The following is a 23988-nucleotide window of genomic DNA, read 5'->3' as shown; positions in this document are numbered from 1 at the left end:
GGGCGGGAGCCGCGCTCCTGCAACGCTCGCCTGAGACCTGAGGGTGGCCCCGAGCTCCCGCGGCAGATGCCGCAGGACGCGGCAGGGCGACCGTGGCGTGGCTGAGCTGTGTTGCGGTCCATCCCGTCCCACCGGCTGCAGTCCACACGGTCTCCCACCGCGGAGATGCCCTTCAGGACCATCGCTGGACACCTCGGGGGGGCTGCCACCACCTGCACGTGGAGGTTTTGCAGGAGGGGCTCAGCTAGGAGACCCCAACCATTGCTGCTGGTGGGGGACAGAGATGCTCCGAAGAGCTCCCAGGTCCTGAGGAGTCCTGGGAAAAGAGCCGCAGCTCCAGGAAGCCTTGGAGGAGACCTCCCAGGCTGATGGTAAAGAGCTGCTGGTCACATCAGAGCGATCRGACACAGCTGTCAGGAGGAAATGAATGCGCCAAGTTCAGTTACACCAGGCCGTGATCAACCCCTGGTGCCAGAGCTTTGCCGTTAGCACTTGGAAGAGCTCGTGGCTTACTTCCAATCTGTTTTCCTTTCTCTGGGCTTCATTTTGCTTGTTTTCTTTTTGCTTGCCTGCTGCAAGAGCAGCTTGCAGTCGTCCCTCCTCCCCGGCAGCACGGCTCCCTGCTCTCGTTAACGCGGCAGCAGCCGCGAAAGGAAACCGCGGGCTTTGCCCCCGGGAAGGTGTCTCAAAGTGAGAAGAGCAGAGGCGCTTTGGGGTCCGTGCCGCCCRGGGACGTGCCGTGCACCCGGGCAGCCCTCGGCGCGGCTCCCCCTCGCCCTGCCCGGCAGCTGCAGCGGCCTTTGCAGCGCCTCCGGTACGTGGGGCGTTTGGGGCTCTCACCTCCTGTTTGTCACCGCAGCGCTCGCGCTGACGCCCATCCCACCCTTTCCTGTCTCGTCTCGAGCTGCGGCAGGGCAAGGCGGGCGCCTGCGGCAGCCGCGCTTATCGCTTCGCGGCAGCCGCGGACGTTTGCCAAATACGGCCCCGTGCCGCAGCGCCCTCGCGCACGCTCGCCCGCAAAAGCACGTTCGGCGGTTCCTAAAAACGCTCGCGGCTGCTGCTTCGCGGCTGCTGCCCTGAACGGCGGCGGCGACGTCCTCGGAGGATGCGGGGCACGGGCAGAGCCCGTGCCGCCGGGGGAGCGCTGGGAACCCGAAGGGGGGATGCTGCGGCGGCGGAGGAGGAGGAGGAGGAGAGGAGCGTCGCGGCGGTGGGCTGCCGCGCCGCCGGGTGCCTCGGCGCCCCGCACGGAGCGAGCTCTGCCTACGGGGTTGTGGGGACCCTCGCAAAGTGCCGCCCCGTCCGCACTCCTGCGCGGCGCAGAGGTCTCCTTTGCGAGCGCGTTGAACCGCGCTGCAAAGCAGCCTCAGTCTCCGCTCACTGATCTGTGCCTAATCTCCTCTCCCTCCCGAGCGGCGCGTGCCGTGCGGGAGCCTGTGCTCTCTCCRTGCCTGGGAGAACAGCTGAGAAGTCTGCAGCGTAGCGTGGTCTGGGCTGATTGGCTCTAGGTCTGGTTTTTGCATGCGACGCGCGGTCGGGTTCCCAGTACAGATTGCATTTTAGCTTTCCTGGGTCGGAAGCCCCGAAGGTTGTTCATCAGAATAATGCTTGTTTCTGTCTCCTTCGCCCTGAGATGCAGGTTTGCAGGGAGTCGTGGGTGACCCTTCCCTCGTCCCGGAGCCCCTTCAGCTTCCGTGAAAAGTGCYCCATGACTTGGGCGGGATTTGGGCCTCTTTGCGTTTATTTTGGCAAAACGTGACCTCAGCTCTTCCTTATGCTGCTAAGACTAAGAGCCCCTACGAGGATCCCGGCTGGGGTTGTGTCCCTGGAAAGGAGGAACGTGTTGTATGAGTGGATTGACCTTRGTGGTCATGGCAAAGGCGTGAGCCGTACGTGAGACCGCGGCAGGTGCAGGGAGAGGAGCCTCGGAGCGGCTTCGGCTCTCCYGCAGCGCGCTGCCGGCTGTCGCAGGGGACGCGCGGCTCCCGCTGCAAGGGGCTGCCGTTTCGGGGYGAGACGCTCTCGCTCCGAGCGACCCCGGCGCAAGGAGGCTTCACCCGACTSGCACGACCCGTGCACCGACGCAGACGTCGCTCTCCCGGCGGGCGGTTAATTAGCCCCGTGCTTAACCTGACCAAAGCGCTCTCGCCGCGTGCCCTCTTAAACACCTTGTTYTCCACCAGCAAATCGGCGCGACCCAAGGGCTGCCAAACCAGTCCTGCCGCTGCTCAGCGGGGAAGCGCCGGTCGCAAACACGAGTGTCGTGCAAGGGTCCGGTCCCCTCGGCAGTTGGCGTTGCGTCGAGCCGCCTTTGCGGCGCCCCCGGCACCCCCCGCCGCGGCGCTGGGCAGCAGCTTGGCCCTCTTCGGCAGGGAGCCCGAAGAGCGAAATCGGTGTTAAGCTGGGGAAAACTGAGTTTTGCCGTTCTCTGTCGCTCACGCATTCTCTCCGTCTGCGCAGACTGTTGGAGACTGAGTTAATGATTTCCAGGGGGCAATAAAAGGTAGCAGCCACCGGGCGAGTGGCACGGCGCAGCGGGGAGGCCCCGGGGTGGCGGCGCTGGAGCTGGCACTCGCCGCTCGCCGCTCGCCTCGCCGCAGCGCTGCCTCGCTCCGGGGAGAGGCTTTCTCGGAGCAGCCTTGCTGCACGTGCCCCAACCTGCTGAACCAGCCGGGCAGCACCTCTCTGCTTAGTAATAATAACCCGGCTCCTGGTGACCCGTCCTTATCTTTCCCACCAGCTTCTAATGCACCTTCATGAGTCACTATTTCTGACACGCGTTGGGGTTTTTTTTTTTCATGACACCGTGTTTTGGTTTCAATCCTTTCTGGCTGGTGTGTCACCTCCTAAGCCTGAGCCTGAGCCYGGGCGGCTCCTGCGAGGCGAGCGGTGCCGGAGGTGGCTGGAGCTGATGGAGCTGCTCTGGCTGCTGAGGGGAGGGAAGCTGCACGGTCTGAAAAGAAGATGAGCAGCCAGTTCTGCTCCGCGTGAGTTACCTGCGCGGATCGAAGCCCCTCGGCGTGCTCCTTTCCTGCGAGAGCAGTGCCGTCTCCATCCCTGGGCAGCAGCACGCGGCGGCAGGTGGATCAGCTCTCCCCACCCTGTTTCTCCCCCCTGCAGCACAACTGCTGCTCCGGAGAGGATGTTTGGCTGAGCGGTGGAGAAGGCAACATATGCCCGTGTTGAGATAGTGCAGCAGGGGAGAGATTAGATAGAGAGAAGGGATTGGGCCGGATCCGCTCAACCCTTGGAGTTCAGACCCACGGCAGCGCAGGGAGCGGGAGGATCGCGGGCCCTGGGCGCTGCTTCCTGATTTTGCTGCTTCGCTAAGGTTCACGAATTTTTGCACCCCTGGTGTTTTTACCTGCCCTTCAGTGACGGAAGGGCACAGTCAGAAGCCTTCTTCAGGAGGTCAGTAAACATGACAGCAACCGTTCAGTTTTGAAAGCCTCTTTCCTGAAGCAAACAACAGGAGCGTGCAAAATAGCTGACACTTCCCATGCAGCAGTTGCATCATCTTCCTCTAAGCGTGCGTTGTGGTCAAGAGAAGGGCAATACGCGACAAGCCCGCGATAACAGGCGTGAGCACGGGAGGTCCCTCGGCACATGAACGCGCTCTGGAAGACCCGTCTCTAAGGGAGCCTTCGCTTGTGTCGGATACGCAGCGCAAATAAAACCGGCTTGTGCYGCGCAGGAGGCGTTGCAGACCCGCGGGGCGCCGGCAGCGCGGCACGTGCCCCGGCGAAGGCGCCGGGCGGACGCGAGGGGCTGCTCTCACACGCGTCTGCGTTACGGGGAGGGCTGGCAGCTGCTCTGCAGGTGAACTGCAGCCTGTTTTATTAGTGCWGCAGAGATATTTCCTTGCAGTGACTTACTTTATGTCCGACAGTGTGGGTATATGCACCGCAGCTGTAGCTGTTTTTTATGAGGTTCAGTACATGAAGTACAGCGCGCTATAAGCAACTGTGGCTTTTTTTTTCCTGCTTATACTCTCTACTTCATATGCCGATGAAAAGAAAACTTTTTTTTCCCCTGAATCAGTGGAGATGTCTCAAATCATTTGTGTTCCCATGTTGTTGCTAAAGACCAAGTCTATCGGAGAGAACRAGTAAGGGTTTTCCTTGCCGCTTGCGGATGCAAGAAATGTTTGTGGCAGGAGTTTCCRCGTCCCATCGCAGGATGGTTTCGTGGCCTCCACCATCACCCGGGCTTTGCTTCTGCTCAGGGGCAGCCGAGCCCAGGGGCTCGGGTGGGTGCAGTAAGGCGAGCGCCGTGGGTGTTCCCCAAACCACCTCCCCAAATCAGCGGTCAGAGCCGCGCGGTTAACGAGCGCGTTACGCGGTTTGCCCTCGTTCGTCTGCGGAGGTGCAACTGGCGGCGGTGAGAGCCGGCAGCGGCTCGTGCTCGCRCCCCCGAACGCGGCTCTGAGAGCGGGTGCCCGTCTCTGGAAAAGCTGCCCTCCCTGCGGCGCTCTCAGCCGTCCCCGTTTCTGTGAGGTTTTATTTCCTTGTGTGACTCACGCCAGCTCACCTGAAAAAAAAAAACCAACCACCCCCAAGAGCTCTGTTTGGTGACGAAGCTGCGCGGCTGCACCGGGCCGTGGGAGGTCACCTGCGGACGAGCGGCTCCCTCCGCTCTCCCTCTCCCCGTCCCGCCGGTCGCCGTAGCGGGACCGCAGCTTGCGCGGCAGCTTCCTCCGGACGAGGCACGCGAGGAGGACCTCCGAGCTTCCCAACGCCGCTGCTTTATCTTGAGAGAGAAACATTTGCCGAGTGCTTCCCCTCCCGCGGAGCAAACTATTTACATTTTTAATGCTTAGCCCGTTTTCGTTACAGCGCTGCCTCTTGCCCTGGCTGCAGCTCGCGGATTCGTGCTCCAGCYGGAGCAGAGCCCCGCGCTCGTGACCTTGCTCATGAGAACCAGGTCGTTAGCTCGGCTCTTGTTTAGCGTGTTTTGGGAATAACGGAGAACGCTGTCTCCTAACCAGTGTAAACATAAATTTAATCTAGATAGCTTTTCGAAGACTGCGTATCTGTTTGTTGAAGTCCATCTCCCCCACCGGTTTATCTTGCCTCTTCTCCTCCGGTTAGACCGTGCGTATACACGGCACGCGAGACAAATTGAGCCTACGTGAGCGTCCAGGATCACCCCTGCTCTCGCTCRTCGTCAGCGAGCCTTTTTGATAGCGTCTCTTCTTCTGACATAGAAACGCGATGGAGGGGGGAAAGAAAGTCCGCTTCGGCYTGAGAGGCGCCTGCTTGCGGTGCGCTCTGCGCTGCGGAGCTGCGTCCTGCTCCCGCTCCCGCTCCGTGCCGGGCAGACGTGTCCCACGGGCCTCCCTTGCACCGCTGCTTCCCGTTAGGAGGAACTCCGGGGTGGGAAGGAGCATCTCGGTCTCCGTCTAGGCCCYGCGTGAAGGCAGTTTTGGACCAGAGCCGAGCGTGCCGGGCGCTTTGACGCAGGCTGGACACGGCGCCCTTCGTCCCTCTTGCCCTTCAGGCGTCACAAGTATGTTAAGATGTTTATCCGGATCTGCGGAGGGAAACTGGACTGGAAGATAGCAGAAGGAGATAATCCATTTCCTTTTCATTTAAAGGGCGTATTCACCTGTAGCTTGATGACCAAACCAGCTGGCTGACATGAGAGCCGTGACACCCGGAGGCGTTAAGAGCATCCCGTGTGCCTCGGTGGGAGGTGGTGGTCCGTTGCCACCACCGGGGCTTGCCGTGGCCCGCTCTTTACGTTTATTTGTCTTTACGTTTATTTTTAAGCCTGCCCGGTGTCCTCGTTGGTGCTGCTTGTCCACCCCGAGCCCGTGACAGCACGGGGACAGAGCCCGGCGGAGGGAACCAGCGTTCGCAGAACGTGTCCCTTGTTGCTGTTGTGATCTCGGGAAAAGTCCCGGTTGAGAAAGAAAAGGGATTAAAGAATCCCCYGGGGTTGGCTTGAGCGCCGTGGGTCGGAGCCGAGGGGCATGTCCGATGCCGGAGCGTGGGGACCTGCCCCGGGACAGCTGCTCCGCTCCTCCCTCCCTCCCTCCCATCCCCGTGGTCCGTCCATCACCCCGGTGCTCTCCCGAAGCACGTAACCGCATCCAGCCGGGTGTCTTTAAACATAAATCAGGAGGCACGGGGAATGTGCCGATAACCGAGCGAGAAGTAACGCTTTGGAGGTGCCGGCCGGGCGGGGGTCCCGGCGGGCGCGAGGCTTGGCGGCGCCCGACGCTGCCGTGCCCGTGYCAGCTCCGCCTCGCCAGCCTGCCTACCGGCGTTTAAATGACCGAATTAAACAGTAACTCGACGCCCTGAGGGTAAATCATGTGACTGCCGGGAACAGGCTTAGCCGCGATGATCGGGCGATGCCGGGGCAAGCATCCGCCGTGCCCGTCGGCCCGCCCGGGCGCTCCGGCGGTGCCGTAGGGCGTTATCTCCGGAGGCAGGCGGAAGGGTCGCCTCGCCGCGGATCGGTCGGGACGTGCTGCGCCGGCCTCGAACGAGCCGGGTGCAAAGCTGCTTCCAGTAAATCGGAGGCCAGCGGGGAAGGCAGAGCTGCGCGGCGCCTAGGCTGAGCGCTTTCCCTCGGGCGAAGGCGGCCGGCGATCCCAAGCTGCAGCCCAAGCGCGCATCCCTGTCGCTCGKCTTGGGGGGAAAAAAAGTGGCAAAGCAGAAAGGTTTTAGTTCTTTTGCAGAAAGCCACAGCGTTTAATCCACTGAAAACTAAGGRCACGGCTGAGGGAACTCAGCAAAACAGCTGGAAGCAAATAGTGTCTGGAAAGCGATTAATGTCTGCCTGCGAACTGTTTTGTCAAAAACTCAACATTCTGCTAAAAAAAGCAGATTAGCAGAAAAGTTTTGACTAGCCCTCGTGTTTATACAGTAACGTGTTAGGCACACTGCTTCACATCCGATTAACCGCGGGCTAATGGCAGTCATGACTGTAGCTGCCGAACTGGGTACACAGAAAACGGCTCCGATGTCCACATATTACAAAATGCACCCGTAAATAATTCAAACCATCTTGCTAGATTAATCCTGCTGTATAGCATAATAACTTGCTAACGGAGGTGCGTTTGATGTAACTGTGACCATTTAACAAAACCTACTAGCGCTTYGTTGCTGGAGTTGTGCTCCGGCCAGTATTTCCCAGCCTTATTTACTTRGTAATTTAGCTTTATTTTTATCTTGCTGTTTTAACCCTTCTGCCTGCCCCGTGGAGCATCTTTTCCCGTCGCTGCCTCCTCCATCGAGAGTCAGGAATGACCTCAGTAAGCGCAACTTTTAGGCAGCGAGGAGGAGGGGGAAAAGGCTTCCCGTGACGCAGCCCTAGGAGCATCGTAACACGGCGAAGGTGCAAAGGAGCGCGTAGCGGGGAGGCGCTGGGCTGCGGCGGCACTGGACGCCCCCCCGGGCAAGACACGTCGCCCGCAGAGGGCCGGGTCTGGGAGACCGCGCCGCCGTCCCGGCTCTGCTCTCTGCCCTGAAATACTCACCGTCACGCGTTGTCTTATCTTGCAAGGGTCCTTTTCTCTGGAAGCGCTCGGATCGCTCCGTAAACACCCGTGAACAGTTTCGGCGTCGGCTGGGGGAGAGGCCGGCGTTGCCGCGCGGTAGCCGGTGGGACGCGCCGAGCGGAGGGCGCGGGCGAACGGCGGCGGGTTTCTGGTGCGAATCGCCCGCTTTAGGCATCGCCGCGTGCTTCCTGTCCGTGCGCTCTTGCTCCCTGCGCCTCGGGTGAACGAGACCAGCCGGAATCACCTAACGAGCCCTTGGGTTGCTGCGTTTTTCCACGCTCCCGGTTTTGCTTTGCTGCTCTTTCCGTTCCGGCGCGAGACTGGCTCAAGCCTCGACCAAAGCCACGGTCCAGGCGTTCCTGCAAATGTCCCCTGCTGAAATTCTCAGCCGGCTGGAAATAAGTCGCGTGTCGCCGCACAGGGAAAGGCAGGCCGGCGGCTCGGCGGGCGTGCGCGGCGCTCCCGTGGGTGCACGGGGCTGCAGGGCGCCCGTCGCGCCGCCGCCACCAGCGATGCTCTCGCCCCGGYGGCAGCCTGGGCGCCGCGGGAGCTCTGCAGGGAATCGTGCCGGCGGCCGGCACCGCGCACGGCCGGGAAGCGCGAGAACCTCCTCGGGGAAGGAGTTTTCTTCCAAGCGGGAAATCTCTTCTGTGCGGTTGCACACTGGGATTTTGCACCTTTTGCAACCTGCAGCAATAAAAACAAAGCTGCTTAGGGAAGCAGGGGCTACGGATGCGTGCTGGCTGGGTCAGGCCCGCCTGGCGAAGGGTCGCGAGTGCAGGCGCGGGGCGAGGAAGCCGGTGGAGGCTCGCGGCAGGGCGGCGGTTTGCAGCTAGCGTGCCTCGGCGTGCAGCCCGGCGGGCAGGGCTGCCGGCGCGGCGCTGCGGTCTGCTCTCTCGAGGTGCGCCGTTTCCTCTTCCCATCGATCGTTCGCTCGTAATTTCCTGTTCGTTGTCCCCCACTTTCTTCTGGGCCTTGAGATGCCGGGAGCTGAGGTGCTGCGGCGCGCGGCGGGGCCTGCAGCGACCCGCTATGGCGAGCGGAGCGTCCGAACCGGGCCAAGTTTGTGTCGGAGCTAGGAGAAACACATTCAGCTCAGCAAAATCAGCATCTGTATTTTTACCCGCTGTCTGGCTCTTTATGAAAACGTGAGCTGAGTAATTGCATTTGCTGTTGAGAAATGCTGCAGTAAATGTTTCAAGGTGAACAGGTGGGTTTTACTCCAAAGGATGCAAACCCAGATGCAGAGGATTTTGTGCACAACCCTTGCGCCGCGCAGCGCGGGGACAGCTGGCTTCATGCAGTGACCTCCGGGCCAGGACCGTGTTTGCATGTGGGAAAACCGGGGAGCTGGCCATAAATTGCAATCAGGACTTTTGCAGAAACTGTGGGCTTGGAAAATTGAGGCATTATGTTAATTTGCAACAGGCACATTTTGATAGAAGCGAAAAGAAACGGAAAATATGAGCTAGCAGTTTATGATGCACAATAACGGACTCAGATATTTCTCTTTACTGTACTAGCTGTTCACTGTGCTTCGTGACTTCTGCAGGTGTTTTGTGCTTTTTTGCACTTTATGATAGTTGTCTGGCTCCAGCGTGCCATAGCTTAGGAATTTGCCCCCGGCTAATGCTCCCGTACGTGGATCAGGCGAGGAACCTCTTTGGTGTGCTCGTTCCTCAAGCCCCAGAGATGGTTTTGAGGAGCAGCGATACTGCTGCTCGTCACTGCTCCAGCAATGCTGAGAGTGTTTTCAGTGATGTAGTCAACATAGCCAACAACTTTTACAAACACACATCAATTCCCTCTTGCACCCTCTTGCAATGCTGCAGGGCCATCGCTGTCCGGGTGGAAAGGCGAGTTTGAGCGGCTGAAGTCAAACTCCACGAATGAATGTTTAGGCTGAGCCGCCTGACGGTGGAAACGCATCAGCAGTGACYGGCAGAGCTTTGCCCAGCAGCGCGGGGATGTCGGTCGGAGAGCTGGGAGTCAAAGACGGGCGCCCCAGGCCTCCGGGGGCTGCTGCCCAGCCGGGCACGTCTCAAGCTTTTCATCCCTCTAGCAGCTACCCAGGGCCGCTGTGGACGATGTAACTCTAACGTCAGTATTTTAACTGAAAGCACAGAAACTCATTGCCGCTAGTCAGCGCGCTAGCAAGCGGTAATGACCACTGTCATTTTTCTGCACTGCAATTTTTTGGTCATTTATTTTTTGGTAGAGGCGTAACCACAATGTCCTTCCAATGGCATTTTAATGATCTTTTTAATAGTAGTGTCAATAACAGTATAATGATATGGTTGTTTTGTTTGTGTTGGAATAATAAAAAGGCAGGAAAGCATATGCTGTAAAGCTATAAAGGGTTAGAGACGTCCTGAGAACCTGGCTGAGGGCAGGGTTACGCGCTGGTTTCAGTGTCACTGAACTGGAAAGTTTTGGTCTTCCGTAGGGCTTGGCAGCCCTTGAAGGAACCAACCGCTGCTGAGCGTTTTTGTCAAATAAGAGTAGGGGTTTTTTTTGCAGCTGGCAAACTGATGAACGTGGGTGAGGAAAGAAGTGTTGCTGGAGGCGCTGAGGATTTTTTTTTTTTGCTTAAAAAGCCAAAGGCCTCACCTGCGTCTCTGGAAGCTCTGGGGCTCCGGCCGTTGGCTGTGTCGGAGGCCGGGAGAGGCAGCTCCACGGCGCTGCCCCGTTTAGGGGTTCCTGGGTATCCCGCTAGAGCTGACACTGTGAAAGATGAGGATACGGATCCAGCCTTTCCTCCTCGGGTGAGCAACCTTGGGAAAATGCGTTTTGTGGTGCGTGTCCTCCAGGAGCCTGAGGCGGTTCGAAGGCTTTGGGGCAATTTTGCCGCAGGGCAGCTGGATTGGAACCTGCTTCTAAAGCTTTATTAATATATAAGAGCAGGAAGTCAAAGAGGTGAATAATCCTCGCGGGGTGAACTGGCGTTTGCAATACCTGCAGCCGCTTGATCTGCACCCCAAGCACCGGGTCGACCCGGTGCCTGGCTGGGTTAAGGTTTGGCGTTTGCAGGGCTGTCTGGCAACCGGAGCTTCCTGCGCCTTGCGGCGTGCCGTCGGGCCGTGCCGCGTCCTCCTGCCTCCCCTGCCCTGCAGCGAGGGGGTCGGCGCTGAGCAAAGTCCTGCAGGCGGATGGACGTCTCCAGCCGGGCTGGGTGTTGAGTCCAGGCGCCAGAACATACCGGTTTTGTTCGAGTGTAAAAACGGAGGAAAAGCAGTATTTCTCGAATTCCCCAAGGCGGTATTTCTGGGAACGGCTCTCCGGGGYGAAGCAGCGGAATCCTGGCCCTTTTGGCTCTGCAGGGACGGAGCCTGGTCCCCAGGGACGGCTCCCCGTGGTCTCCTGGGCGGTGAGGCGGCTCTCCCCATCCCGGCCTTCCCGCTCCCCGGGGGGATCGAGCCCAGGCCAACACACGATCCCTTTCCCTTGACCTAGGAATAGTAAAAACGTCGGGCTTAGTGCAGAAAACGACCTCGTCGGAGGAAGTTATGAAAAAAAAACCATCACACAAAGATGTCTCTGCACAGAGGCGGCGCTGAAAATAGCGGAGGAAGCGAGCGTCCCCGCGGTGAGCGGGGTTTCGGAGACGGGAGCAATTTCTCCCGGAGCGGGTGAGAGGAGCTGGCACTGCCGCGGGGCACGGCGGCGGCGGCTCTCCTGGGCCCGCGGAGTTGCTGGGGCGCCTGCAGATCGCCCTGCGYGCTCCGTAGGTTGCCTTCGGAGAGGAAAAAAAAAAAAGGTCTGGAAAAAAAGAAGCAAATGAAACGTGGTCTCCCCAGGAGAGATTTTGACGCAGTTAGCGGGGTTCAGCCTGTTCGCGTGAGCTGCGTTAGGCGGCGGCGGGTCTCGGCGCTGCCTCCGTATCTTGTCCTGCGAGCGTGGTAACGGGCATTGCTGCAGGCAAAACTCGTCGGGTAAGAACGTGAAAATCCGAGTTGGAGATTTTGGTCTTTTTTAATTGGGACAGATCTTTTCCTCCTTCCGGAGCACTGACATCCAGTCGGAGTAGATGGTCCGCGGGATGGAGCAAGGATGCTGGCTGCGGACCGCTGGGGCACGAAAATTACTGATAACTGCATACGTGTGCGCTGAACGACTGCCGCAGCTAGCAAAAAGCCCATATAAACGCGTGCGATGGGCGCTTTGGAACGGGCCACCCTGCGAGGAGGGAGAGCCTGCAAATTGCCCGTGCCTCTGCTGTCACGAGGCCCCGGGAGCGGTGACACAGCCCAGCTCGTGGAGTCTGTGCGGCACGTCGTAGCTGGGTCGACTGCCTTCCCTGCACGTGTTATAGGTRAATAACTTACAGAATTGGAATATGGCTAATTCTAATGTAGAGGACGGGAACCATCACGGCAGCGAAGGGCAGCTGGGCGAAGATGGCCGGGGGAAAGGCACGTGTCGCAGGGACTTCTGTATTCCCGCATGGAAGATGCATATGAAAGTGTCCTGAAAATGGGACCGTGGCTTTGGATTTAAAGATCTTGTCCAAATGGATGGTGCGTGCACCGACTGTGAAACGTTGCAAAGTTTAGGTGTTTTCCCCCTTAGACTGAAACAAGCGCAGTTCCTTGTGCCTGAAATCCATGGCAGGCGTGATGGGGCAGCGTTTTTCTGGCTATTCTCGAGGAAAAAAAATGAATGAAATGATTCTCCTACTCCTGCTTGCAGTAGAGTGGGAAACACTGTCAAGAAAACTCATCTTAGAAAAGGAAACTTAGAAACGTGCCATTTCATGCCACTCGCTTGTCCAAATCAGTATTCCAACATCACAGACCCGAGATTTTGCAAGAACTTATTCTTTTATTTTTACAGTATAATTCTGTCTGATGTCTGTTGCTTAATAATATTTTCCAAGGCWTTTTGCATCGTTTGAAGGGTGTGTTTTGTGCGAGAGCAGGTGCGTCGGCTGACTACTGGCAGGGCACCGCTAGCGAGTTTCTTTGTATGTGTTCAAGAAATTAAGCACAACTTGAAAAGATAATCCGAAATGAATACCAAATACACAGTTTTTAGAGGATGCAAACAATCCGAGTTACCATTTGTTATTTGCATTCCCTTTTCCAGGGAGTGGAAGTACCAGAAATAAATGGGGGAGAGATGACTGTGCAGCATTCCCCATTCCTGGAAGCTCCTGGGTGGGATCCGTGCTGTCGGGACCTTCTTCAGCCAGCGCTGAGGGTTCCCTTTCTGGCCGGTTCTACACAAAACCGCCAGCCGCTTTGCTTACCCAAGGGCAGACTCTGACCTTTGCTTCGCGTGCCGCAATCAGAGGCGATGGCAGAGCGCTCACGGTGCAGAAGGGTGTACGACGTGACAGGTCCCTCCCAGTCCTTGGTGCTGCCAGATGTCCTTCAACGTGCAGTCCAGGTCCATGCGTCGTCCTCATGCCAGACGTAGTAGCTTCGTATACGTGGGTTGTACGTTCACCGGTTCGACTGTCACCTCGGAGAGGGCCAAAGCTGGAAGTTGACTGCAGAAGCTCTCACGGCGTGGTGGCTCACTGGGATTTTGTTCAAGGCATTAAAATCTAATCARGGAGTTTGCAAGACAAATGCGCGGCCTCCTGGGCCATCTCAGACAGCGGGTGTTTGTCAACAAGGAGCTCGTCCRTCTGTCGTGTTGATGTATGGGATGTCATCCCCCCCATAAATGGGATGATGCATCCCGTGTATCAGAGAGGATGCAGGTAGAAAACTGGGCTTTTTTCCACCAAATAAAACCTTTTAAATCAAGTTCTGCGCTGCTTACGGAAGCTGATCTGTTCTGGGAAACGCTTGGCTTTTCCGTGTGTTTTAGTCATTATCGTCTGCTCTGCTCGGGAGACCATCCTTTAGACCCCTCGTTTTAGAGATTCGGCCTCAACGCATCTGGCCCTGAAGATGCTTCAGAGTGAAACGTCTCGCTCTCCCCTTTTTCTCAGTGACTTTATTAACTTTGCTAAACATTGGGCTTGTGCCTAGACCCTCTGGCTTGGTTTCCCCGCAGACGTGCAGGAGGCATGGTCGTGGCAGGGGACACCGCTGGGCGAATGCCCGTCTCCRTTTAGGGACTTTCCTGAGACTTCCCGGGAGGTTATTGCCTGCCTTTTATTGCTCCCGGCTCCGCTGACGGTTTTCCCCTGCAAGCTGCCTTCCTATTGCTTTTGCACGTGCTACTTGATCATTTCTGATCTGAAGACGCGTCTTCCCTCCCAGGTCTCAGTGGGGAGCCCGTGTTAAACTCACCAGAGATTTTGCTTGCGTTTATGTAAAAAGACAGGTAATTTCCCTTCCTTCAGGCTCTTGTTATCAAATGTTGTGTCAGCATTAAATCTGAAACTAAGGGGAAAGAAAGACTTGATTACTGGAGATGTACTGTACAAAAGGTTATTCTCTGGAGATATTCGAAACCCGCCTGGACGCGATCCTGTGCAATGTGCTCTAGGTGACCCTGCTTGAGCAGGAGGGTTGGACTTAGATGATCTCCAGAGGTCCCTGCCAACCTCAACCMYTCTGTGATTCTGTGGTTAAGTCTACTGCTTTATTGTTTGTTTGGTTGTATATTTGTATCTCGATGGCGCGTTCCCTCTACATTTCATACAGCTGTTTCTCAGTGCATAAGGTTTCTATCATGTTGGAAGTGAACTTCGTGGCTCCATATGTAAAGGATTTAGAAACAGATCACTGGTGAGGTGTACTTTTATAGTGGCATTAGTTATGAAATGACTAACAGGCTTCTGGATTCTGATCTTATTATTTACTCATTTAACACCAGTGTAATTTTAATCACATCAATTAAATTAATTCTGATTTACATCAGAATAAATTAGGACAGTATTAGGCCCATTTTGTTTTTATTGAGCGTGATATAATGTTTATTTAGTCAATGGGGAGTAGCAGAACAGTGCAGATTCACCTTCTTTTGTGGGAGCAGGATTGATTTGGTTAATCTGGTTTGTGGCCCCGAAAGCTTGTCTCCAAGGAGGTGACAGAGCAGAGACGTCCCTGAAACCCTGTGCCAAAGCGAGACCTCGCACCCGGGGAGAAGAAGAGGCAAAGCCACTACGGCCTTGGTGCTGCGGCTCTGGCGCCCGCGGGTCGGGCAGAACCGGCGGGTGCCCTCGGCCGAGCGACACCGGGGCGGTGACGGCACCTGACCCATGATCCCTGCCGTCCTTTTTGCATGTTTTTACCTGACATGCAAAGCCGTCGACATGAGGGACAGAGTGCGGCTCGGGGACGTTGCGCGGCAGAAGGCGAATAGCGCGTGCAAACGCACCTGCTGGGAGTCGAATGTGCTGCCGGGACCCGCGGGAGCGGGACGGGCCCCCGAGCAGGGCTGGAGGCTGCGTCTCAGTCTCGGCTTTAGAGGCCGAAAGTCAGCTCAGCCTCCGAACGTCTCGGGGGTGCCAGCACCCGGGAGGAGCAGAAGGGAGTTCCCCGGCAGGACGCTGTGTCCCGTCCCTCTGCCCCCATCTCGCCCCGCTTTCGGGAGCTTGCCGTTCGGGCTTGGCTAAAATAAGATGAAAAAATTATTTCTGCTTCTGGCCCGGGCCAGGAGGGACTGGGATGCGTTTCCAGTATGAAGCCCCTTTTTTCTCCAAACCTTTAAGCAGGGAAATTGCTTTTTGATCCGAGTAAGACACAGCTACGCGCTTGGCTCTCCTTGGGTACGCGGTGTTGTGGGAGGCTTCAGCCTTTGGATATCCCGGCTGCGAGGAGCGAGCAGAGCCCGGCCCGTGCTGCCAGGAGCCGAGCAGCCCCCGCGGGACCCCCGAGGCCGGCGCGGGCCGCACCGTGCCGGCCAGCCTATTTCTCGAGATTGCAAAGATTTTACTCTTCCTACCCGCTTTTTGCAAGTTGATGAGAGTCGCGGTCCCGAGTGACGGATCTCTGCTTTTCTAATGGAGCGTCAAGTGGGTGACGTGGGGCTTCCCGAAAAGGAGAGGGGATTTGGGTGCTGCGTTTTCTGTCCCGTTGGCCTTGATGCAGGAGCTTGTATTTCCACGTATTTTTCCTGAAGCGGCCTGCAGCCCATCCTTACGCAGCGTGTGCTTCATCGCTGCAGTTCACAGAAAGCAAATGATTCGGAGCGTGAGCTTCCTGGAGCAGAGACACCTTCCTGCGAAGCTTTCCGTCTCGCATTTGATTTAAAAATACAAGGGATTTTGTGGGGGGAAGGATTCCAGTAAACAAAAATATTGGTGGAGATTATCTGCTTTGCACAGAAACGGCCCGTTTTTTGTGATTTATGAAAGAACGATTTCCTCTCTTCTTTACCCCTTCTGCACTGCTTCCTTCCTCCTCAGTTCACAACAACTTTTTCTGCGTTTTTCAAGCAATTTTTTTTCTCAATTTTCTGCTAAAGCAAGCCAGGTATCTTTTGCTCTTTATTCTTTGGAAGCAAAATGAAAATCTCTCTCATTTTTCCTCTGTGAGCCCCCTCATTTTTCTGGCCGGTTTTCCAGGACTTCCTTGTTCGATGACATGGAATAATATCGGCAATAAATTAATCCCTTTGTCTGGGGAGACAGTGAGAATTATTGCTCAGGAGGGACCGGTCCCCGCTGCGTGTTTTCCCACGGTAGGCGCCTTGGCTGCTCCGCTGGCGTGCGGAAAGCCGCCGGGGCTGGCTCCTCCGGCAGGTGACGTTTCTTGGGGGCGAGCCGGGATTTGCGAAAAGGGACCGATTTGGGGACAGATCCAGGCCCTCGCTTTTGCCTGGGGGCACGTTTGTGCATTGCACCCTTTTAACGAGGCGTCCGGGAAGCCGCGGGTGAGCGATGGCTCGAAGCCCGGGAGCTGCTCGGCTGCGCCCGGGGCAGGAGCTGGCGGAGAGGCCAGGAGCACGGGAACGCCGCGCCGCTGCAGGGGAGCGCTCCCCCGCCCGGTTCCTTTTCCCTTTATACAGAAGTTAATTAACTAAGAGAGAATGGGTAAAATCCTGGGCGTTACGGGCTGTGCCCAGAGCTGCTGGCAGGGAGCGATAAACCTGGGCGGCTCCATGATTTAAGGTTTCTCTTCCAGGTGGGCTGCAAGGAGAGGCGAATTTTGGCCTTGGAAATGTCTCGGTGTAGGACCATGAGCAAAGCGCAGCTCTCCATATCCTGGAGATATGGAGATATGGTGTCATCCGGCCCAATTCCTAACGCGAGGAAGACGACAGCACTTTCCTGCCTTGAGGGAACGCTACCGGAATAAGCCAACGAACGCTTGAGACACCCGGCTCCGAGGGCGGCGGGAGGGGAAGGACGGAGTTGCCAGCACCTGGCAGCTTGCAGCACCAACGGCAGTGTTTGCCAAAGAGCCTCGTAAAATGTGCCGAAGGTAACGAGCTGTCCTGATGCCAGTATTGTAAACAGATATATGTATATATATAAAAACACACACACACATGTATATATATATACACACACACATATATGTATATAGCACTTGCAGGGAGAATAGCTACCAGCATGTGAAGAAACGAATGCGTTTGGACAGAGAGGGAAATGCTCTTCTTCACCGGCTGCGCTGGAAGCGGAGGAATCCGCAGCACGTTAACTTTGTCCCTTTCTTTACAGCGCTTGGCACCTTATTCGCCCGCAGAAGAGGCGCGGGGTGAGGCGACGGCGGGATGTCAGCGGGGAGGCGGAGGGCGGCGAGCGGGACGCGGGAGGAGCGAGGGGGCGAAGGCTGCCCGCAGCGCGTCCTGCACCACCACCGCCGCTGCCACTGCCGCGAAATGGGTTCTTTTGGATGAAAACCGACGCACGCCGCAGCGCGCAGCCGTATCGTAACGGAGGCGAAGGCTGTTTTTCACCTCTAGATCTTCTCGCTGCCGCAGGCTTTAGCGCTGTGCGCGCATCCGTCCTCGCTGCTTGGTTTGTCCTCGCTGAAGTTCGTTTCCTGACGCCGGTGACGCCGTTATCCGAAGGCCTTCGGGTCCCAGCGGCCAAACCGAACTATTTCGGCCGAAGCGGGTGCTTCTGCCACAAAACAGAATGAAGACCACCCCGTGCTGAACGAAACCATCCTGCTCTAATTCCCCTCTGGAAGGGCTCGTTGCCCGCGTGGCACCACCTTGCTAGTTGGAAACTGGCTTTTGAATGCATTAAAGAAAGGCATAGCCCAAACCTCGTGTTCCCGTAGCTGCTTCTGGAGCCGCGACGGGGTGCGGGGGGGGTTCGGGGTGCTGCGCAGCTCGGCCCGGGTTTCTGGTGCCGCACGATAACCGGGTAACGCTTGGGAAGAGCTCGGTAAGTAAGATCTGCTGCACGGGTAGCGAGGTGGAGGATGCGAGCTGGGAGTTTAAAGGAAGCAGGTTTTGGCAACAGACACCTTAAGAAACCTTTTCTAGCTCAGATTAGAAATTTAGATTTCCTCAAATGTGTTGGCAGGATTCGTTTCTTCTTCGTACGCGTAACGTATTTGCTCATATGTGTCATTAGACAGCTCCTCTCAATCTGAATATTAAACTGGAGTAGAGCAAAGGCCAAATTTAAGATATGAAACCGGCGGAGATTATATTTCATACTGCATAAAATGCACCTCTGGAATTTTCAGTTCTCCTTTTCTGCAGTATTACATATGCTTTTATACAGTATCATGGCAGACGAGCTAAAAAAAAAAAAAGAAGAGAAAAGAAAAAAACTGTGGCTTTGGAGATGTTCACTTCAAGCCTGTGGTTAGCGTTTCCCAGGCTGCCGTAGAGGTGAACGCGAGTTCAGCCATCGCATCGCGCTGCTCCCGGGCCCGTCTTTGCTGCCGTCCCTGAGCGACTCCGGCAGGAGATGGAGCCAAACGGACCCGCGGTGGCTCCGGGGCATGGATGCCGCGCTGGGGAGCCGGCCCGCGCGTTAACCCGGAGGTTGGGGAATGCTTGAGGCTATGGATTCATGGAAGAGTAGCTGGTGGACCAGTTGCAGAGCCGGGCGTCGCTAGCCGGCCGGTTTTCTTCCTGTACGCTAGAAATGGTGCATTAGCTGCTGGGCAGGGGCTCCGCACGGCTCTCTGCTGGGAAACGGGCTCCTGCCGCAGGAGCCGCCCGGGCCGAACCCGGCTCCAGCCGCCGGCACCGGGCACCCGGCAGCTCCTCCCACCTGCGGCGTTTCGGCGCACGACGCTTCAGCTTCTCCTGAGCTCTGCGATCTCTCCTTAAATTCCCTGTCTTTAGAAAACACACCGGCTTTTTCCTGCTCAAACCTCCAGGGACTTTGCTTTGACCCCACTAAAGTGCACTGCCAAAATCCCAAGCCGGGTGCACCCGTGACCCGTGCAAGCGTGGCCGGCCACGACAGCACGTTAACCTGGGACGTGTCCCGGCCTCCTGGCATGCACGATCATCAACTACGCCAAAATAGTCTGTGAAAAGGAGCAGAAGCTGCGGATCCTCTTCCTTTCCGCGTTCCTAGGAAAGGAGCCAGTGCTGGCAGCAGTAAAACTGACTTTGCAGGTGACAGGTCGCTTTCCCAGTTGCATCTTTTGCACGAGAGGGAAAGCGGTGTCTGAACCGGCTCCTGCTCCGTGCCGACGCAGGGGGTGCTGCTGCTGCCGGCGTCCGCGGCAGTCGGGCCTCGGGTGCGGATCCTTCCCACTCGTTTTCGTGCCGGAGGAGTTGGGCATGCGAGGGAGTGCATGGATGCGAAACCAGCTGAGAAGCTTCCCAGCCACTTCCCTTTTCCCATCAGTAGCTATTGCTTCAGTTCTCGTTTCCTAATATTGACTCTCTAGTTTGCTTCAGGCCCTTTCCCCCAGTTGCTTGCCAAGGTTTCCTTGGACAGAGACGTAGCTGAGCTATTTTAAATAAAATTTTTAATATTGTATTTTTTCTTCAAATGGACATTTACCATCCTTTCTGCAAAATTCTCCTCCCTTTTGTGTCTGCTAGCAATACCAGGTGGAGTCAGATATCTTTACACCATGTTATTCGCAGCGCTCCGGCCGTAGGAATAGCCTCTGCCTCCTCTTGCCTACATTCAGCTTTTCCCCGCTCGTTCTTTTAGCTGACACCTTCTGTGATCTTTCTGTTTATCACCTCTGTGCCACCGCTCTGTCCTTTCCCGTAACACCGAACATCAACTTCTGCCTCAGAGACCCTGTAAAACTTTGCAAGTGTCAGAATAGGTGAGAACAGCTCAGATACGAGCAACATCTGCAACCACAGTCTCATCACCTCCCTCCCTACTTTGCTGCTTCTGGCAGTTTCTGCCTTTTCAGGCATTTAAGGAGTGCTGGGTTCAACCCACACCCATGGGCCGGGTCGGGAAGCAGCAGGAGGACGGAGGCAACCGGGCTGGATTGGGCTCCGATGCAGGAGCAGCTGTGCCCAGGGGATGAGCTGCAGCTGGCGGCAGCAATCGGCCCCGTGGCAGCTCAGCCCGGGGCTCCTGCCATAGCCGCTACCCCTGGTTTTATAGGGCACTTTGGCCATGGCCATGGCCATGTCCATGTCCCGGCAGCACCGGGGCGGCCGCGGCACCACCTGGCCCCGGGGGATCCCGGCAGCGGAGCGGGGTGGGAGAGCTGCCGGGACCGGGGCCGCCGGTCACCTGGGCTTCTGGTGCCTGTTTGGGAAAGTTTGCAGCTTGTTATTGGAACTAGCTGTGGCTTAAAACTGCTGCAGCAGTTTTTGATTTAATTGCGCTCCGGGAGAGTGGTAAATAAATAAATGGGAAAGGCCTGAGCTATCCCTGTGCTGGGGGCTCTGCCCTGTGCTGGTAGCAGCGTTGATCCAGGAGACTGGATCCGGGACTGGAGAGCTGGCCTGAGCCTGATCGGGAACGCGCAGCATCGCCGAAGGAGCCGGTGTGCAGAGGTTCGTCTCTAGCACGTGAGGAATGTTGCTTTTTAAGACAAAATGAGTCTTTTTCTTGCTGTTCTTTTTCCTTTGCGTATGGAAGCAAAGCTCTTACCGGAGCTAGGGCTTCCTTTCCTGGTGTTTGCAGCATTTCTGCTTTGTCCCTCCTGCCCTGCCTCCGGGGCAGTGCTGTACGCTCCCGTGTGCAGTGGGGATCCCCTTGCTGCGATCCCCTGGACCGGGGCCGAGCCTGAGAGTGGCCGCTACCTGCCGTAGTGAGGCTGGAAATGCCACGCGGAGCTGACGGGTGGAAACAGCATGTGAGGCACTGAATACCTCTTCTAACCCTGCTGTGCTGGTTGTCCTCAGCTCATATATACCTCAACGAGATGCAGGGATTTGTGTGTACTGTCTCTGGCCTAATTCTAGTAATGCCGTGCATTTAAAAAGTGCATTGGGAGACGTTTCCCACGCAGCGGAGAGGGGGGGGTCTCTTGCTCTTTGGCCCTCTGCACCTAGATTGTTTCATTGGAGGAAATCACACCCACCTTTGTGAATAGCTGCAATGCCAATAAAGCCCAAAGGTAGGCAGAGGTTTTTCTGAACGCTTTGCAAAACTGCCCGGAGCGCTCGCCTTGGCGCCGGTCCTGGGGAGGAAGCGTCGGTGAGCGGGCGCAGCTCTCCCCCTCGCAGTAGCAGCAGCGCGCGGCCGTAAGCGTTATTCCCCCTGCTGATTTGGGGGAAACTTCCAATCTGATACTTCTTGGTTTGTCGGGGAAGAAAAGTTTTTCTTGTTGTTGGCAATTCCCCTTTCCTCAGATAGCACGCTTAGGGCCTGTTTCTGCAGGGTGATAAAATAAGCCTTAAGCTAGCGCTTGTGTTCGTGGACTGCCTTAGCTAGCATGAAGGTTTTTGGTAGAAATGCCGTACAAAAGGTAGCGGTGATTCACCTCCGCTCTTGGAGCCGATGCAGATGGATTCGCCTGGGAGCTGGACGCTGCTGCGGGAGCCGGGCTCTGGCGGATCCTGCCCGGCACGGCGGCCCTGGCGGCTGCACCCCTGCGATGGAGGGACCGGGGACCTATCGCCTGGCCTTAATCAAAGCTTTAGAAGAGAGTGGCTTGTCTGAAAGTGCATTTTTCAGCAGCAGCATACAGCGTGCTGCCCTTGCGTAGGCGAACCCCGGGAGCTGGGGGCGGTCGTGGAAAGCGGCTGCTCCCGGGGTGCGGAGATCCGGCCTCTCCTCCCCGTTGCACGTGGCCTGGCCGTGCCGGTGGCCCCGGGTGACGGCGCCCGCTACGCCCTTGTTGGCGTGAACCTTGCAACGCGCTCGGCGAACGCCTGCAGGGAGAGGAGCAAAGCGGCTCAGGGGCCGCGCTCGGCTCGCCGCTCCCCGGGGACGTGACTCACGGCTGAGTCGCTTCTCACCTGCTGGCTGAGATGCGAGACGGAAGGGAAGGATAAAACCGTATTAGCTGTAGGAAAAAGGAGGATATCGAGGGAAGCAAGTTCTTGGGGCTTTTAGATAAGGCCTTATCTAGGGCTCGCAGGTGCTTGCAGAAACGCTCGCGCGGCAGCGAGCCTCGGCTTGCCCCCCGCAGCCGGCGAGAGCGTGGAGCAGGCGGGAAGCGGCTTGGCTCCGCCGGCCTGTGCCGCCGTCTCCCCGCGGCGCAGGGAGCTTCCCGCGGCAGCATCACAGCGGCAGCGGTGCAGGACGTGCCCGACCTGCGCCCCGAGCGCCAGGAAGGACTCGGGTGCTGTTTGTCGCTGAGCCGAGGGCGACGGTTGCTCCCGCGCGCAAAATATTTCATGCCTGCCACCTCGGTTCAGGAAACGGCGGTTTGCTCGGCAGAGGTGCCGGAGGCAGCGCGTCGTTATCGAGCGCGGTGTTGGCCCTCGTCACGGCTTTCGCCATTTGCCGAGTTTGTCTGCCGAAGCAGAAGGCCGTCGGGGCGCCCGGGGAGCGGAAGCGGGGAGAAACCCCGGTGCTGGCGGGCAGCTGGAGCCCGGCTCCGGCAGCGTTGCCTCCCCGGGACCAGCCGGGAGACGTGGGCAGCGGCTGAGCCCTCTTGCAGCTCTTGGCGCCCGGCATCGCCGGCCCCGGGCGTGCAATTCCCATAAAAGCGGGCGAACGGGGTCGCCGGCGGCTGCGGGGCGATCGCTCCCAGCGTGTCCCCCCCCGCCGGGGCTTGCTCGCACCCGGTGTGACACCGTTGAGCTGCGGAGCATGTAAAAAGATGTTATTTTAAGGATTCCTCGTGCCTGCTGTGGCGTGCGCTCCCTAATCCTGGAGCTAATCCCTGCTCGGGTTGCCTTAAAGACACATGTCCAGTGACCGGAATACCCGAACAGGCTTCCTCGCCGCCCGCTATTTGGGTCGGAGATGTTGCTGCTCGTCCTTGGTGCGATGCAGAAGGAAGGGGGTGGGAGCGTGTGTCCCCACGTACGTCCCCGCGTGCATCCCACGTGGAAGAGCCGTGCAACCCAAACCGCGGGGGATGAGTGGATGGAAAACACCCTGGAAAGTGCTGCCAGCGCGCGTTGCCACGTGCACTGAACCCCGTCCTTGGGTGATGGACGTTCAGCTATGAGCACGTGACAGTCGGGCTCTGGGTGGTCGGTACGGACCTAGTGAGAACCACGATCCTGGAAAAAAGGCCCCGAAATTGGCACTAAGCGCAGCGGGGGGGAACAGAGCCCAGGCGAGGCCGAGCCTGCCGAAATCGGTGCAAAATGTTTGGTTGCCTCTTAAGTGAAGATGGGTTAAGAAAGGGCGGTTTCAGTAACAGCCCCTTAGTTAAAGACACCACCGATGCCAAATTCAGTCGGTCACAAGCGATGAGCTAAGGACGGATCCCCATCCCTGCCCGTTAACCACAGTTGCTTCCAAAATCCCCTTCCTTTACGCGACAGCTGCTTTCGCCCCCCTGCCCGGCCGGGCGGGCGCAGGTCGTTCCCGCAGCATGGCACGGGCTCGGACGGGCCGCCCCGTATCGAACCCAGCGGCAGAGCCAAAGAGCGAGTTAATAATTTGCCGGGGGGTCAGGAAAGCCCTGGCACGAGCGCGGGAAAAGCCGGTGCGAAGGGGCTTTCGGCACCGCTTGGTCCCGGTGCGGCACGGCGCGGGAGGCGACCCCCCGGCTCGCGCGGAAGGGCCGCTGGAGGAGCGGCGGGCGCAGGGTGCGATGCCGAGCTAATGACGCTAATTAGTTAGCGAGGGCCCTCAAGAGGGGCAATAACACTGAGGGCGAGCGCTGGGAATGAGGCGCGTTGTTTCCACGCGGAGCGTGTACGTGCCTACGCGGCCGCCTGGTTGGTTTAAGACAGTGGCACTGGCAATCTGGCTACCTCCAGGGTTGGTTTTTTTCCTTTTCTTTTTAAAAACTTCCTAAAAAGCAGCAGAGCAGCYGTGGGGCCGGGACCAGGCCAGCCCGCTCCGCGCGGCCGCCGCTTGCCCCACTCCCTTCGGCAGGGGCGCCGGCGCAAACGGAGCGGTGCCCGTCYGGCCCCGGCTTCTCGATTAACTTCTGCCCGTGTGCCCCCGCGTCGCTCCTGCTGCAGCGGCCGGGGCGCGACGTGCGCTGGCACCGCGGCCCCGGAACGGCTTCCCCGCGCGGGATGCACCGCGCGCACGGCGGCTGGCTGCAGCATCGGTCGCCGCCAGGTGATTCCCAGGGAGCGGAGCGCGCCGAAACCAA

At 57.8% G+C, this 23988-nt stretch overlaps 2 long non-coding RNA genes across 3 annotated transcripts in view; one reads left to right on the top strand and one right to left on the bottom strand.

Annotated features, from left to right (window-relative positions):
* LOC112964690 overlaps positions 1-18126 on the top strand; it is a 21724-nt gene extending 3598 nt beyond the window's left edge. The window contains exons 2-3 of the long non-coding RNA XR_003253037.1: positions 16537-16836; positions 17076-18126. This is a non-coding gene — a long non-coding RNA (uncharacterized LOC112964690). The remainder of the gene's footprint in view (positions 1-16536; positions 16837-17075) is intronic.
* Positions 18127-19288: 1162 nt separating this feature from the next.
* Positions 19289-23753, bottom strand: LOC112964691. 2 transcript variants are annotated; one of them, XR_003253038.1, is made up of 2 exons: positions 20839-23753; positions 19289-19597 (listed from the first exon to the last, which is right to left on the bottom strand). It is a non-coding gene; the product is annotated as an uncharacterized LOC112964691 (long non-coding RNA). The 2 variants fall into 2 exon arrangements; XR_003253039.1 differs by having other exon boundaries at positions 19289-19589.
* Positions 23754-23988: the final 235 nt, after the last annotated feature.

This window comes from Apteryx rowi, unplaced genomic scaffold (assembly GCF_003343035.1).
Source record: "Apteryx rowi isolate R43461 unplaced genomic scaffold, aptRow1 scaffold_2, whole genome shotgun sequence".
Lineage (NCBI taxonomy): Eukaryota > Metazoa > Chordata > Aves > Apterygiformes > Apterygidae > Apteryx > Apteryx rowi.
Note: the sequence above shows the minus strand (reverse complement) of the source record. Positions and strands in the feature narration are given on the sequence as shown.